General features: G+C 38.5%; 1 pseudogene; it reads right to left on the bottom strand.

Annotated features, from left to right (window-relative positions):
* Positions 1 to 6,694: 6,694 nt before the first annotated feature.
* LOC143577894 (receptor-like protein 7) lies at positions 6,695 to 9,626 on the bottom strand (annotated as a pseudogene).
* Positions 9,627 to 9,843: the final 217 nt, after the last annotated feature.

Genomic DNA, 9,843 nt, shown 5'->3' with positions numbered 1-9,843 from the left:
CATGGCCTTTATTTCATTTCCACTCCCATTCTGTTGAGTAGGCCTGTTCTGAATCTGTTCAAATCTTTCATTGGTACACTCTCTTGCAAAGTGTCCATTTTGTTGACAGTTGTAGCAACGGACCTTTGATTTATCAAATCCCGGTCTCTCTCCAACAAACTTTCTTCCAGTTTTCTTCATGAACCTTTTCACCCTTCTTACTATCATTGCCATTTGCCACTGCAGATCCATTTCTTCCATGTCATCAGCATCTATCTGATCATAGTCCTCATCCAAGGTTGCAGGGTCTACTATCTTCCCTTTGATGTAATTCTCATAAGAGGCAATGAAAGAAGAATAAAGATCAAATTGTTGTTCAGAAGAATTCACACTCATTGGCATCTTGGAGTAGTTCATACTAGAAGAACTGGTGGAAGAGTTACCGACTGAGGATTGAGGTTTTGAAGAAGTACTTCCACCCGCTACAAAGCATACGTCTCCATCCATATTCATCACCAGATGACCATCTTGAGTGGAGTTTGGTTCTCCACCTGAGTAGTAGGCAGTCGATTCGGCTTTAGAACTTAAGTTTGGAGAGCCCTTTGCACCATACATTCCCGGATCCTAAACCTGATCAGTAGATGTCTCCTTTCGTACCATATTAAGTCCATAATTACGTAACTTGTTAACCACCTTCTCCAAGTCAAAATTATCAAATTCTTAATCTTCTCTCATAAGAATTGTGTACATCTCCCATTTTGATGGGAGAGCATCAAGAAGTTTTTCCACAATCTCATTCTCCGAGTACTCTATGGAGTAATTATCCAACTCAGTCATTAAGTGGTAATATCGTGTGATGATGTCATCAAGAGATTCATTTTTAAGATACTTGAATACAGAGAATTGAGTTTTCAGCAGTTTTGTCTTTGAGTTACGAATCCCGACATTACCTTATAGCGGTTCTCTAATGCTTCACATAATTCTCTAGCAGACTTGTACTTTCTGAAAGTATATAGAATCTCTTGAGGTAGTGCCATGGTTATGGCGGCTAATGCTTTACTTTCTGCTTCGTACATTTTCTTCTCATCATCCTCCATCTTATTGTACTTCTTGAGTTGCTCACGAACTTCGAACTCAGTTGTCGGTGGAATGTACCCATCTTGAATGCTGACCCACATTTTTTGCATCTTGATACTTCACATACTACTCAAACCTATCTTTCCACGCAACGAAATCAGTTCCTTTAAGTAGCTTTGGAGCTTTAGTCGCTGAGCCAGCTTCAACTTCCATTTTTACCAGTTCAGTGATGTTTATCGTAGTCATTCTTACCCATCATGAAATCTAACGGTTACCAAAATGCGTTCTGTGAACAGTAGATGGCGAAGTTAGAGTAACTTTTGTTAACTTTGCTGACTTAATAACTTCACTGACTTAGTAACTTCGCTAACTCAGTAACTTCGCTGACTTAGTAACTTCGCCAGATGCTATATCTTCGCCGACACCCTAGTTTTACTTGACGGAAACTTCGCTGTAGTATCTGCTAAGATGTTTTAGGCTGGAACTTTGATTTCGACGGTTGTGGGAGTAATAGGGTATGCTATTAGGAGTTTATAGCTGTAAAACGGACAAAAGAACGGTATTTTAACGTGAAACAATTCCGTGAAAAGTCTAATAGAATAACTATAACACTCGTGTGATAATCCCGAATCACACAATCACGAGCAAAAGCTCTGATACCAATTGTAGGTTCCCAGCCGGATCTACACAGGAGTATCTCGTAGCACGAGGGTGTGGAATCCCCTACGTATATGATACGAGTGATTACATGAGTAATACTGAAATAACACGAGAACACCTAAACACAAATGAACACTTGTTATTTACGATGTCAAGAACCAAAAACACCAAACAAGTATTACACCTCGTCACCAAACCAAACTGTCAAAAGTCACCTAACAAAATAGCCGAAGTTAGGTATATATTTAGTGACAACTTCGCCTAACACCCTACGCGAATTTGTCCCTAACTTCGCTCTAGACAAGTTCGCTAAATCCATAAACCAAAACAACACGTTCAACAAAACATAAGAACAATGTAACAATTACAGACACAATAGACACAAGATAAATGAACTACTTGTATCATGCACCAACATATGAACGTTTAGACACAAAAGAGGGGGAACATGATATGTTTAAGATTGCCAAAGCCAGGGAGCGTAGAAGGCAAGATCTAGGGCATATGAAGTTCATAAAGGATACAGATGGGCATGTACTGGTCAAGGAGCATGAAATCAAGTTAAGATGGCAACCCTACTTCCACAATCTTGTTAACAATGGGAGAGCTTACCAAGAAGAACATGATAACACAACCTTCCAACGACAACAACCGAATAACTGCTACTGCCGACGAATCACACGAGAAGAGGTGCAGACTACACTTAGGAGGATGCGAAGGGCTGAGGCGGTTGGCCAGACAACACACCCATTAAGGTGTGGAAGTGCCTGGGAGAGGAAGGAGTCATGTGGCTAACTACTATGTTCAATAGTATCCTCAAATCTGGTAAGATGCTAGACCAGTGGAGGAGCAGCGTTGTAGTTCCTATCTATAAGAACAAGGGAGACGCCCAATGCTGTGGTAACTACCGAGGAATCAAACTATTAAGCCATACTACAAAGCTATGGGAAAGAGTGATTGAGGTTAGACTTAGATGAGAAACTCAGGTTACGGTGAACCAATTTGGCTTCATGCCGGGTCGTTCCACCACAGAGGTAATACACCTTATAAGAAGATTGATGGAAAAGTATAGGGAGAAGAAGCGTGACCTGCATATGGTGTTAATTGACTTAGAAAAGGCCTACGACAGTGTGTCATGACAGGTGCTTTGGGAGTGCTTGGAATGTAGAGGAGCACCCAGGAAATACATAGAGATAATTATAGATATGTATACCAGGAGTGCAACAAGTGTCCGTGCGCCAGTGGAGGATACTAATTTCTTCCTTGTAGAGGCAGGTCTTCACCAGGGGTCAGCGCTGGGTTCGTTTCTTTTTGCAGTAGTATTGGATGAGTTGTCAAAGTAGATTCATGGGACGCTCCTGTGGTGCATGATGTTCGCAGACGATATTGTGTTACTAGCTGAGAGAAAACAAGATCTAAACATGAGGCTTGAGGAGTGGCGAACAACCTTAGAGACAGAAGGTTTAAGGATTAGTCGCTCTAAGACGGAGTACCTCCACTGTGATTTTGGTGGGGTAAATGACAATGAGGACGCACAGATCACCATTGAAGGGCAGGTGGTTCCATAGGTAAAGAAGTTCAAGTATCTAGGATCATTTGTTCAAAGTGATGGGGAATTAGACAGTGATGTGACCCATCGAGTTCAGGTAGGATGGTGTAGATGGAAAGCGGCCACATGTATATTGTGCGACAAAAGTTTCCCAACTAAACTAAAGGGAAAGTTTTATAGGGTTGCGGTTAGACCGGCAATGCTATATGAACAGATTGCTGGGCCATTAAGAAGGCACAAGTGCGGAATATGGAGGTAGCAGAAATGAAAATGCTACGTTGGATGTGTGGGCACACAAGGTTAGACCGAATTACAAACGTTGTGTTTTGGAAGAGATTAGGGGTGGCGAACAAAGCAGACAAGATAAGAGAGTGGAGATTGAGATTCTTTGGACATGTGAAGAGAAGACCGACGACAAATCCTGTTAGATACGTAGAAAACATTTCTATAGAGAGGAGGAGGGGTAGAAGATGACCTAAATTGACTTGGGACGAGAGGATTAGACATGATTTGATAGACCTAAACCTCTCCAAGGACATGGTGGAGGATATGAATTTTTAGATAAGTAGAATTAAAGTTAATGATTTTTAGGGAGAAATGAATACCTTAGGGATTCTAGTTTCCTTATTTTGGTCACACACTAGAATAGTATTTTCTTTACATATATATAGTATTAGAATTATTATTATTACTATTATTATTATTAGTATTATTAATATTTTTATATTACTGTTGCACTTTGATTTCCTTTGTATTGCTTCATACATATGCACTTTCGAGTTGAGGGTCTCTCTAGAGGCCACCTCTTTATCCCTTTGGATGGAGGTACGGTGTGCCTACATCCCACTCTCCCCAGACCCTACTTATAGCTTTGCTGTTAGTGGAACTTCACTGGGTATGATTGATTGATTGATTGTTTACTTAATAGTTATAATTTTAAATAAAACAACACAAGCACTACAATGGGTTTTATTTTACTAAAAATTTAAATAAAACAAACTACCAAAAAAATACAATAATTATCGCCACTAGACTCACGATTCAAAACCCAATCAAATATCTACATGTGTGTCCCCATGCCATATGTTCATTAGAACAGCTAGTTTTTTTATTGGCATTTAGTTGTACAAGAGACGGTTGGACATCATCGTAATGGTCTTCATAAATGGATTTTTCTGAGTCCTTCAATATCAATTATGTAAGATAATGCAAGCATACGTAATGTTTCTTAATTTTTTGTTTTGTTATATACGTGCCGGTTGGGAAACGATACTCAGTCGTTTCTTTAATACGTACCCTGAGTGTCCAAGTTACCACCCTTTAATCATGCTTCTCAGGAAAGAAGATAACTTTCTCGAAAGTGGTTCTCCTGCGAATACAAAGGAACTCATCGAATACCTATCAAGTAAATTCTATCAAACTCGACATGTCCTTCCCAAAACCCCACCATCGAAATTTTGGGCTCACGAAGTCATTAGAGAATGAAACATGTATTTGATAATTTGTTTAGAATTAAAAACACTTGAGTAGACGTTGAAGATAGCCAATGAGCTTTAGCTCAACTGACTTTGGAGGGGACGTGGAGATTTGGGTATGAGGATGCAAGATCTCAAGTTCAAATCCAATCCCAACAGGGTTTTACCACAGTTGGCTTTTTAGGCGGCGAGCTTTCGGCGGAACATGATATGGTGGGCTTGGCTACCCAGCACTGTCTCCGTTGATGGGCATATGAGGTCGCATTTTGCCATTAATAGGTTTGTAACCGAACCGAAAGAAGTCTTGTTCATGTTCGTTCGTTAGCATTAAAGTTGTTCACAGACAGTTCATGAACGCTAACTAACAGGATAATTTTGTTCATGTTCGTTTATTAAGGAATTGAACTTGTTCACGAACGCAAACGAACATGCACAATTTAAGGGAAAAAACCACATTCTAATCTAAAACATCAGATATAATTGCCTTAATTATATATAAATTTAACACTTGAAATAATAATAGTAAAAAACATAATCACCCCCAGTCGAAGGTTTTATTCGTATAATGTCAGCTAAACACAAGTTAGATTTGTTGTTAGTCAAAGCAATACTTTATAAAAAAAACCATTAATGAAACAAACAAAACATAAACCGTAAAATTATAAAATCTAAATGTTAGTTTAGTTATTACTAATAAAATATTAAAAAAATATATAAAACAAACATCTAACTAACACTATAAACAAATGAAAATAAATGAACACATTATCGAACGTTCACAAACAACGAATGAACACAACCTCTTGTCATTTAGCTAAATGAACATTACTTTTTGTTCGTGTTCGTTCTTTGATTAAATATATGAACGTAAATGAACTTCCTTCATTGAACATTTGATTCGTTTACAACCCTAGCCAATAGGTTATCCTTGGTAGCCGAGATTGATTCGTTGGCTGTTAAAAAAATGACGTAAAGGATATATTTTGATGAATAAGGAAATCTTACAAACTTAATGACATAATAATGCCTTTATTTTGTATGTATATAACAAATAGTTATGATGGTAGGGTGCGTGGATTGTCTTTCGAATATTAAATAAGGAAGTGCGTTAATGGTCATTTAGACCATTAACGGAATGTTGATTCATTCGGGGAAAACCCTCTGGTCCAACATGGAATCCCTATTATTTCAGTGATGCTTTTGCCAGTGATGCAAGTACCAATTGCTAGAGAGTTAAAAGATATTTATTGTTCTGGATAAACTAGATAAATTACACAACACATATGATGACGGGGGTAGCCCAAAGTCTGGTAAAATGGCTTTCATACACTAACGCTAAAAATGTTAGAAGGTTAGTTTTCCCGCCCAAATAAGGAAAACAAGTACGTGAACAGTAAAAGCGTGTAACAGTACCACGTCAAATCACTGTTCACATCATCCCTCAGCCGTAAAAGAGGGGACACGCTCAGAAAAGTATTATTATTATATATCGTTAACCGCAGGTCAAAAGCTTCCCGCCCATAAAACGGTCAACCCTCTACCAAACAAGAGGTTAACTAGTTTATCTATCGGACAAAAGGCTTACATTCTTTTATCTATAAAAGGATAACTAGGTCATAACAAGAACACACCAGATCTGAGAGTTAACATATACTCTCTGATCTTCTCTTCTTCCTTGAGAAACTTGCACTTTGCTTGCTTCTTTCTTACTTCAAGAACATCATAGCTTCACTAAGAACTTCATCCAAAAACCGGTTCCAAACATCTCGGTCTTGGATCTTCGGTGAACTATAACAAAAACAACTAAAATAGTGAACCTAGCTCTCTCTACGTTTTGCAAGCGTAGAGGGACACGACGACCTGCGTTAGGTTAACCTGAACTCTAGAAGCCTGTTAGCCTAACCAGTCCATTCACCATCATTGGTCTTATAATTTTCGTAGTAACAACATATATTATTTGTATATCACCATTTCCATTACACTCGTTACATCAAACACATCGGCTACAACTTTCAATCCATTATGAAAAAGGTTCACCATCTTAGTTTTCTGAATCTTAGGAGAAACCACTTGTAATACCTTGTCGTTAGATAATCCCCGCAAATCAATCCTATCACCAGCCCACTTACAACACCGATAAGTATAACAATCCAATCAATTCCATTTGGGAAGTCGGAGTTGGTGTCTTCTTCCAATGAAACTGTTGGAGGCTTTGATGCTTTTGAATCCCACATTTAATCGATAAAGGGTATCCACAGAAAGCCTGATTTCCCATGTAAGAGTTGTTTGAGAAGGTATTGAACTGTTTACCTTGTGGTATGAATCCAGTGAGGTTGTTGTTCGATACATCTAAGACTTCAAGGAAATTCAGTTGTACCAAGTCTTGTGGTATCGTACCGGAGAGCTTGTTATTAAAAAGATCCAGTGCTTCAAGATTTATGAGATTCCCCATGGATGGTGGGATGGTGCTAGACAGTTCATTGTTAGAAATATTAAGCAATTGAAGACCACTAAGGGTACTAACAGACTCTGGAATCTTCCCTCTAAACATGTTACTTGAGAGATCAACCACAACAAAGGTGTTTATAATCTTCTCATAATCTATCATTACACCTTTGTTAGTTATTTGGATCGAGAAATACATATTTGTTGTGTTTGCGTTGGTGTCCTTCATTGCTGACCACTCCCGAAAATACTGATTTGGCAAATCACCAGAAAATGAGTTGTATGACAGGTCAATGATGTGCAATTTTGGAAAGTTGACTTTAATATTACTTGGTATTCTAATAATACCATGAAATTTGTTGAACCTGAGAATGAGAACCTCTAGCTCTGAAAGTGTTCCCAACCAGAATGGGAACATGTCCTCTATTAAGTTATCTCCAAGATTCAGGATCAGGAGTGATTCACATTTCTCCAATGATCTAGGTATTGACCCCTCCAGTTTATATTCACTTAAATCAATCATCCAAAGCTTACTTTCATTACTAGTGAATATGTTGGGAATTGTTCCTTGCAAAGTGTTTCTTCTTAGACTCAACACTATTAAGGAATTGCTTAATTTCTCCAAACATGGAGGAATCGAGCCAGTAATGTTGTTGAACGAGAGATCAAGCAACTGGAGAGACACTAACTCACATATGGACGGTGGAATTTCTCCGGTCAGCATGTTGTGACTCAGGTCCAGTATTTGTAAACTAAACCAAGGAACAACCGGTGAATGTTGCTCAAAACCCACTAGGAGATTTTTAGTAAGTGAACGTTCAACCAGTGTTTCCTTGCTAATGTTCCACATCCATCCGGGTATCGGGCCCTCAATTTTATTGTTATCAAGGGTCAAATACTCCAGTTGATGTTGAAACCGCAGAAATTCAGGAAAGACTTTCAAGTTACAGGATGACAAGTATAACCATGTGAACTTGGGTTATTATTCATTTGTATGGTTATCTATTACTGAAAGTGTAATATTGTTTCCACTTAGATACAGAATTTGAAGTTTCTTAAGAGAAAGAAAAAGGTAAAAGTCCACTGTGACGTTGTTATTATACAAAAAAAATTCTACTAGATTTTGGAAATTCACCAGTGAGCTTGGAAGTTCTCCTTCTAACTGATTGCTGGAAAGATCTAACCATCCAATTTCGGTCAGATTGAAAAATGATGATGGAATGTCACCATACAGATTGACATCATAAAGATCCAAATGAATGATCTTCTTTAGGTTACCAAACCAATCAGGCAGCTTCCATTTATCGAAACTATTTTGGGAGAGGGACAAATACGTGAGTTTTGAAAAGCTTTCTAAAGAGGGAAGGCTACCTGTGAACTTATTATCATTCAGATCCAGAAGTGTAAGCTGTGTCAGGTTGCTTAGAGTTGCAGGAAGAGTCCCTGTGAAAGTGCAGTAATGTAAATTCAAGATGTTCAAGTGTGTGAGATTCCCGATTGAAGCTGGTATGGATCCTTGAAATTTTGTATAAGCCACACTGAGATATTCAAGTTCACTATTACCATGAAACTCGGGGATATATCCAGTAAGGTTGTGGTTATCTTGGACATCAAGAAGTTGCAGTTTGGGCAAATTAAATATGCCTGTTGGGAATTCACCACCAAGCCCGCATTCGCTCATAACCAATGATGTTAACAAAGAGGCATTTACCAAGTTGTCAGGTAGTTCAGAATCAATGTTGACCTCTGAGAGAAAGAGTTCTCTTAGAGTCTCACTTGAATTTTGAACTAGATTTTGGAAGTCAGAACTTTGCAGCTTTAACCCATCGTTTCTTGAGAGATCCAAGGAAGCCAAATTCATGAGCTGTGAGATTTGTTTTGGGACCTCTCCACTGAAGTGAGAATGTGACAGATTCAAAGATGCTAACTGTGAGAGTTGCTCAACACCAGATGGAATTTGAGAGGAACGGAAATGGTTATCTGCAAGGTTTAGTGTACGAAGGTAAACGAGGTTGAAGAGACTGTTGTTGGAGGAGATGGGCCCGTAGAGAAGGCTGCTGCTCAGGTCAAGTCCGATCACATGACCGAACCTGCACTCAACCCCTTCCCATATGCAGCAACTTCTGGCACCATCTGATGTGTTGAGGCTCCATGAAGCAACCTTTGGATAAGCATGAGGATCAGTGGATGCAGACTTGTTAAGAGACATGTTTTCTTTGAACCGGAGTAACAGAGAGCACTCATCAGCAAGGCTCAGTGAAGAAAACTTATTGGCCAAGGTAGATTGAAAAACATGTGGTACCAGTATCAGCATAAACACATGAACAGATTTTGCCATCATGTTTAAAGATGAAGTTATCTATATGGAGAAGAATGTATGTTCACTATATAATCAATTTCTATGATTAGAGATAAGATGGCTATTGGTTGGATTCAAGACTGGTTTTGATATTCCCTGTATATATGTAAGGCAATTATTTAGTCAATAATTATATACAAAAGGTGTGAAACACAAAAATCAGAATTTGTATGTTCAAACACTACTAGAAAGTGTGAAACACAAAAAGCAGAATTTGTATGTTCAAAGGCTACTCGAAAGTGTGAAACACAAAAGCCGGAATTTGTATGGTCAAAGACTACTGTGTAAACACAAAAACC

Source organism: Bidens hawaiensis, unplaced genomic scaffold, assembly GCF_021521415.1.
Source record: "Bidens hawaiensis isolate Kalapana, Puna unplaced genomic scaffold, B.hawaiensis_p1.1 tig00028894_1, whole genome shotgun sequence".
NCBI lineage: Eukaryota > Viridiplantae > Streptophyta > Magnoliopsida > Asterales > Asteraceae > Bidens > Bidens hawaiensis.
Note: the sequence above shows the minus strand (reverse complement) of the source record. Positions and strands in the feature narration are given on the sequence as shown.